This window comes from Octodon degus, unplaced genomic scaffold, assembly GCF_000260255.1.
Source record: "Octodon degus isolate 3935 unplaced genomic scaffold, OctDeg1.0 scaffold00029, whole genome shotgun sequence".
In the NCBI taxonomy this organism is placed as follows: domain Eukaryota; kingdom Metazoa; phylum Chordata; class Mammalia; order Rodentia; family Octodontidae; genus Octodon; species Octodon degus.
In genome coordinates, this window is record NW_004524605.1 from 3,963,204 (window position 1) to 3,970,015 (window position 6,812).

Sequence of the window (6,812 nt, forward strand, 5' to 3'; positions counted from 1 at the left end):
GCTTAAAGAGATCGGCCTGTGTTCTTTTTCATTTGGGTCCTTGTCTAGTTTTGAAATCAAAGTGATGTTGGTCTCCACGAGTGAGCGTTGATTCTTTCAATTTCATTAAAGAGTCTTAGGGCACTAGTGTTATAACTTCCCTGACATTCTTACAGAACTCAGCAGTGAATCTGTCAGTTGCTAGGATTTTCTTGTTTTTTAGGCCTTTTATTATTGCCTCAATTGAACTGCTTATTATTGGATTGTCCAGTGTCCTTATAGCTTCTTCATTCAATTTGGGCAATACATACATATCTAGGAATCTGTTAATTTTTTCGAGATTCTACAATTTATTAGGATACAACTTTTCATAGGAGTTACCAATGATATTCTGGATTTTGATAACCTATTTTGAATTCATCATTTTCATTCTAAATGCATTAATACAAATCTTTTCTCTTCTTTTTTCAGTAAATTTGGTTTTCTGGGGCTTTTTTATCCTTGAAAATATATATTATCAGAGGGAATGAAGATTAAAGCACTGAGCATGAATTAATGGTTCTTCGGCCCGAGCTCAGTCGACTTCTTTCGTGAGCGACGTGTCGTCATCTCCTTCAAGGGGCGGCATCTCCTCATTAACAGTAGCAGCAGTGTCATCAGCGGTGGGGTCGTCCTCATCAATACCTAGACCCAGCTTGATCATCCTGTAAATCCTGTTCGTGTGGGTCTGCAGGTCTTCCAGGCTGAAGCCAGAGGACAGCAGTGCGGTTTCATACAGCAGGATGACCAGCTCCTTCACAGACTTGTCCTTCTTATCGGCCTTGGCCTCTTGCCTCAAAGTCTCAATAATCAAGTGCTCAGGGTTTATCTCCAGGTGCTTCTTTGCTGCCATGTAACCCATCGTGGAGTTGTCCCTTACGGCTTGGGCTTTCATGATCCTTTCCATGTTCACCATCCAGCCATACATGCTTGTGACAATACAGCATGGGGACGTTACTAATCTGTTTGACACGACCACCTTTTCAACCTTTTTCTCCAAGATGTCTTTCATGATCTTGAACAGGTTTTCAAACTTTGTCTTTTTCTCTTCCTTTTTTTTCTTTTCTTTTTTTTTTTTTTTCTTTTTCTTTTTTTTTTTCCTCCTCTTCATCTTCTGGAAGTTCCAAGCCCTCTTTGGTAACCAATATTGAAGTTTTCCCCTCAAATTCCTTCAGCTGCTGAACACAGTACTCATCAATGGGCTCAATCATGTAGCTCACTACTAAGCCGTGCTTCTGGAGCCAGTTAGGACCTGGTCCTTGGTTTCACTGTGGTGTAATAGACGTGCTTCTGGTTCTCCTTCATCCTGGTACAGTAGTCCTTGAGAGAAACCATCTCATCCCCAGAAGCAGATGTGTAGTAGCGTAGCAGTTCTGAAAGCTTCTTTGATTTTGAGTCTTCATGTATGCCAAGCTTTATGTTCTTAGAAAACTGCTCATAGTACTTCTTGTAGTTCTCCTTATCCTTCGCCAGTTCAGCGAACAACTCTAAGCACTTCTTTATCAAATTCTTTCTGATGACTTTTCAAAATTATACTCTGTTGTAACATTTCCTGAGAAATATTTAGAGGGAGATCCTCAGAGTCCACCACCCCTCTGATGAAATTCAGGTACTCAGGGATCAGCTCCTCACAGTTATCCATGATGAAAACTCTGCGGACATACAACTTGATGTTCTTCTTCTTTCTGTTTTCAAATAGGTCAAAAGGAGCTCGCTGTGGGACAAAAAGAAGAGCCCTGAATTCCAACTGTCCTTCCATGGAAAAATGCTTCACTGTCGGTGATCCTCCCAGTCATTGGTCAGACTCTTGTAGAACTCCCCGTACTCCTCATTAGCAATGTTGTCAGGGTTTCTGGTCCAGATGGGCTTAATTTTGTTCAGTTCTTCTTGGTCAATATACTTCTTCTTAATTTTCTTCTTCTTCTTCTTGTCACCATCCTTCTTTTCTTCCTCTTCTTCATCAGAACCAACATCTTCTATTTCAGACTTGTCATCAGACTCCTTTTCTTCTTTTTCTTTGTCTTCCTCTTTGTTGTCCTTTTCTTCAGCCTCATCGTCACTCACTTCTTTATCTCGTTCCTTCTCCACAAAAAGAGTAATGGGATAACCAATGAACTGTGAATGCTTCTTCACAATCTCTTTTATTCTTCTTTCTTCCAAGTACTCAGTTTGGTCTTCTTTCAGATGCAAGATAACCTTTGTTCTTGGCCCATAGGTTCACCCGCGTCCGTCCTCACAGTGAAGGACCCTCCTGCTGAGGACTCCCAGGCATACTGCTCATCATCGTTATGCTTGGTGATCACAGTCACTTTCTAAGCAACCAGGTAAGCAGAGCAGAAACCCACACTGAACTGGCCAATCATGATGTCGGTGCCTGCCTGCAAAGCCTCCATAAAGGCCTTGGTGCCCGACTTGGCTATGGTGCCAAGGTTATTGATCAGGTCAGCCTTGGTCATTCCAATCCCAGTATCCACAATGCTGAGGGTGCGATCTTGCTTGTTCAGACTGAGGTTCATGTGCAGCTCCTTGCCGGAGTCAAGCTTACTGGGGTCTTTCAGGCTTTCATACCTGATTTTGTCCAAAGCATCGGATGAATTGGAAATCAACTCCCTCAGGAAAATTTCTTTGTTCAGGTAAAAGGTGTTGATGATCAGGGACATGAGCTGCGTGATTTCCGCCTGGAAGGCGAAGGTCTCCACCTCCTCCTCCTCCTCCATGGGCTGGTCCTGGGTCTGGGTCACCTCCAGCATCTTGGCAGAGCACTGCGACAACACGCACAGTAGCCGCTTGTAGACACTGAAGCAACTTCTTTTGGTAAATTTGACCAAAGATTTATCTATTTTGTTTATTCCTTCAAAGAACCAGGTCTTCAATTCACTCATTTTTAGCATTTTTTTTTAGTCTCCATATTGTTAATTTCTGCTCTAATTGTTACAAAGTCCCTCCTTACACCAGTGTCGCATCTAGGCCGTTGTTGTTTTTGCGTATCCTGAGATTCATCATTAGGTTATCTATCTGAACTAACTCTGTTTTTCTAATGTGCGCACTGACTGCAGTAATTTCCCCTTACTGCTTTCAGTGTGTCCCGCAGGTCTTGGTGTCTCTTACTGACATCGTTGTTTGATTCCATCAGTGCTTACCTTCCTCCTTGGTTGCTTCTGTGACCCAAGGAGCATCCAGGAGTGTTCTATTAAATTTCCAGATATTGCCACCACTTTGAAATAGTGTCTTGGCTTCACTGGGTTTTGGAGGATTGTGTGTGTGTGTGTGCATGTGTGTGCTTTTAAAACTAAAGTTACATGAAGCTTGTGGATTAAACAATAGATTACTAAATTTAAGATAAATTTCTAGATGTTTGTAAATTTTCAGTGTTTTTCTCATGACTGATTTCTAGCTTCAGTGCACAATAATCTAATAAAATGTAGTATATCATTCTTTTTTTTTTTTTTTTTGGTGGAACCAGGGATTGAACTCAGGCCCTTGCGCTTGCCAGGGAAGCGCTTATTCCACTGAGACACCTCCCCAGCCCCTGATTAATTCTTTTATACTTATTTAAGCAGGCTTTTTTGCATAATATATAGCCAATTTTGGACAAAAATCTATGTGCTGCTAAGAAGAATATGTATGGTGCTGTCACGGAGTAGAACAACCTGTAGATGATATCTATTAAGTCCATTTGTTCAAAGATGCACTTCCATTCTGATATCTCTTTTTGTTTAGTGTATCTGTCTCTGTGAAAATGTGGTATTGAGGTTGCCCACTACATCGTGTGAGTGTTTCATATCTTACGCCCAGGGCATTTGTGAAGGAGGTAGGTACATGCTCCACTACTTGGGGCATACAGTTGCTATCTCTTGGCTGTTGAATTGTTCCCATAATTAACATGTAGTGACCTTCTTCAACTCTTTTGATCAGTTTTAGCTTGATGTTTATACTTTCTGAGAATAAAGTTGCTCCTTCTGCTTGTTTTTGGGGTCCTGGTGCATGGAATATTATTTTCAAGCCTTTGATATTTAGTCTATGGGATTTTTTTTTTTTTTTTGGAATAGATGAGTTTCTTAAGTGCAACAGACTGTTGGATTCTAGTTTTTTGATCCAGTATGTCAATCTTTTTATTGAGAAGCATGGGCTATTTACATGAGAGCTATTACTGAAAGTTCTTGATTTATTCTTGTTATTCTTTTTCTGTTGATGACTTTTAAAAGAAAACTAGTTGCCTTGCTTGATGTATTTGTTCCATCTAATTTTTTATTTTTTCTTTGGGTGCTTTTCATGTTTATTTAAAAAAAAATCCAGAATGGATCAAAAAGAATCAAGGTGCCAGACATAGGCCAGTAGACAGCTAAAAAAGTATGCCTTGTGTTTGTAAATAGGATATCATGTCTGCATCTTGTACAGCAAATAACACTAGGAAGACAGTATGCAATGTGTTAATTATTGAAACTGTCCTACCAATTTGATTTGAAACTGTCTCATTGCTATTTGTCTGTCAATAAAATTATGGAAATAAATAAATAAAAGTATAAATAAATAAATAAAAGTATGCCTTAAGAACATCAGGGCTCAAGTCAATAACTTCTGAGGATAACCCACTAATATTATAGACTGCTAGACAGTGTTAGATTGTTTAGTTGAATTCAAACACCTATAGTATTTAGATGCCAATAAAATATTCACCTCTGACAGGACAAAAAAAAAAACAAAATTAAAAATAATTTTTTTTAAAAAGATACAAAGGAAAGATCATTTTGTATTTATATATACTAAATAGTTAGGATAAATTTACAGCTACTTTTGCTTGACTCAATGAGAAGAGGTGTACTAATAGTGTCTGGACAGGATATCCTGTCTGCTTCTTGTACTATGGATAACCACTAAAAAGATAACAATGTACAGTGTATTGATTATCAAAACTGTCCTATTAATCAGCTGTGAAACTGTCTCATTCATATTTATTTCTCAATAAATAAATAAAAGAACATCAGGGACTTATCAGTGCCTGATAAATAGCTTAATTTTCTACTGCCCTAGCTTCCTTTGCCCTATCCACACGGCACAGGTAGCTGGCTTGTCTGCAAGGCCTCACCTGAAGGACCCCGTGCCCTTCCTAAGCAGAAATAGGCAAACTTCAGTCTTTTTACTGTGTCTTTGCAGTATTCTATATGTAATTTCCCTAATACAGAAATGTAGTGACAATTAGTGAATGATCACTTAATGGGTAATCCAACAGAACAGGATTCAGTGTTCTGTCCCTAGCCTGTCATTTTTCACTTGCATGTAAAGGGGAAATAGGACAAATTATTACTGATTATTATAATAACTTAGTATTGATTTTTGCTGGAGGAGCCATATTTTATTTATTTATTTATTTATTTGTATGTGTGTGTGTGTGGCCAGCTCAGCCCACCAGGGGGCGGGGCTGGCTGGCATGTGGTGCTGGAGGATTGAACCGCAGTCCCTGTGCTTTGCTAAGCTTGTTCTAAGTAGGTGCTTTAGACCACTGAGCCATCTCCCCAGCCCCAGGAGCCATATTTTTGAGGGGTAAAATCATCTCACATTCAGAGGAAGGAATAGACCGTAGACCTGGAAGGAGGCCAGGTGGGGTTGAAGATCCTTGTTGGCCCAGATTGCTACAGCTAATTTTTTTATCTTTGTTGGTTTTGTTGTTTCTGTGTAGGATAATCTTGAGGGTTTTATTTTCTCTTTCTTTCTTTCTTTCTTTCTTTCTTACTTACTTTTTTGTGCTGGCTTGTTGTTCATGTACCTCTCACCATGTTCTTTGTTGTTGTTCAGATGTCGGGATATCCTTACTCCTCCATTAATTTTGAAAGACAGTTTTGCAGGATATGTGAGTCTGGGTCAGATGTTTTTGGTTTTAGAGCTTGAAGCACTTCAAGTGCTCCTAGCCTTTACAATTTGTATTGGAAACTGCTGTAATCTTCATAGGTTTACCTTTATAGTATGTATGATTTGTTTTTCTCTGACGGCTCTTAAGATTTTATCTTTTTGTTGGACATCAGGGATTTTGACTATGATATCATAGCAAGCTTCTTTTTTCACTATAGTGTTCTGTAAACCTCAATTACCTGTGTGTTGAAATGTCTTCATAGGGCTGGTGAGATGGCTCAGTGGTCTAAAGCACCTACTTAGAACAAGCTTAGCAAAGCACAGGGACCATGGTTCAAACCCCCAGCACCACATGCCAGCCAGCCCTGCCCCCTAGTGGGCTGAGCTGCCCCCACACACAAATAAATAAATAAATTTTTTTTAAAAAAAAGAAATGTCTTCATAAAGTTTTTATTATGATTTCTGTAAATGTATTTTTTTATTCCTTGTGTGCTGCCCTCTAATTTTTTTCTAACTCCAGTTAGCCGTAGGTTAGTTTACTTAGCATCATCCAGTAGCTGTGAGATAAATTTTTCTTGTTCTTTTATTGTTTTCATGGCTTCTCTGGGTAAGTTATTGTGATCTTTTACTTTGTCCTCAATTTCAGAAACCTTGTTATCACACTGTTCATTTCTGCAATTTATGAATTCTATACAATTTTTTACCTTTAGAACTTCTGTCTGGTGCCTGTTAATGGATCTATGTCTTCAGCTCATTTATCATTTTGTTTTGTTTCGTTCAGCTCTTCCAAGTTCTTGTTTCTGTCACATCTACATTGTGGTCATTTTGCACCTCAGTTCCATCATCTTTCGGGTCGTGTCCTCTTTGAACTCAGCGACTGTTTCACTCTTCTTTATTCTGTGCAGCTTCATTACCTGATGTTTTTTTTCTCTGTCAGTGGCCCTTAA

At 39.1% G+C, this 6,812-nt stretch overlaps 1 pseudogene; it reads right to left on the bottom strand.

Annotated features, from left to right (window-relative positions):
* Positions 1–553: 553 nt before the first annotated feature.
* On the bottom strand, positions 554–2,788 carry LOC101583476 (annotated as a pseudogene).
* Positions 2,789–6,812: the final 4,024 nt, after the last annotated feature.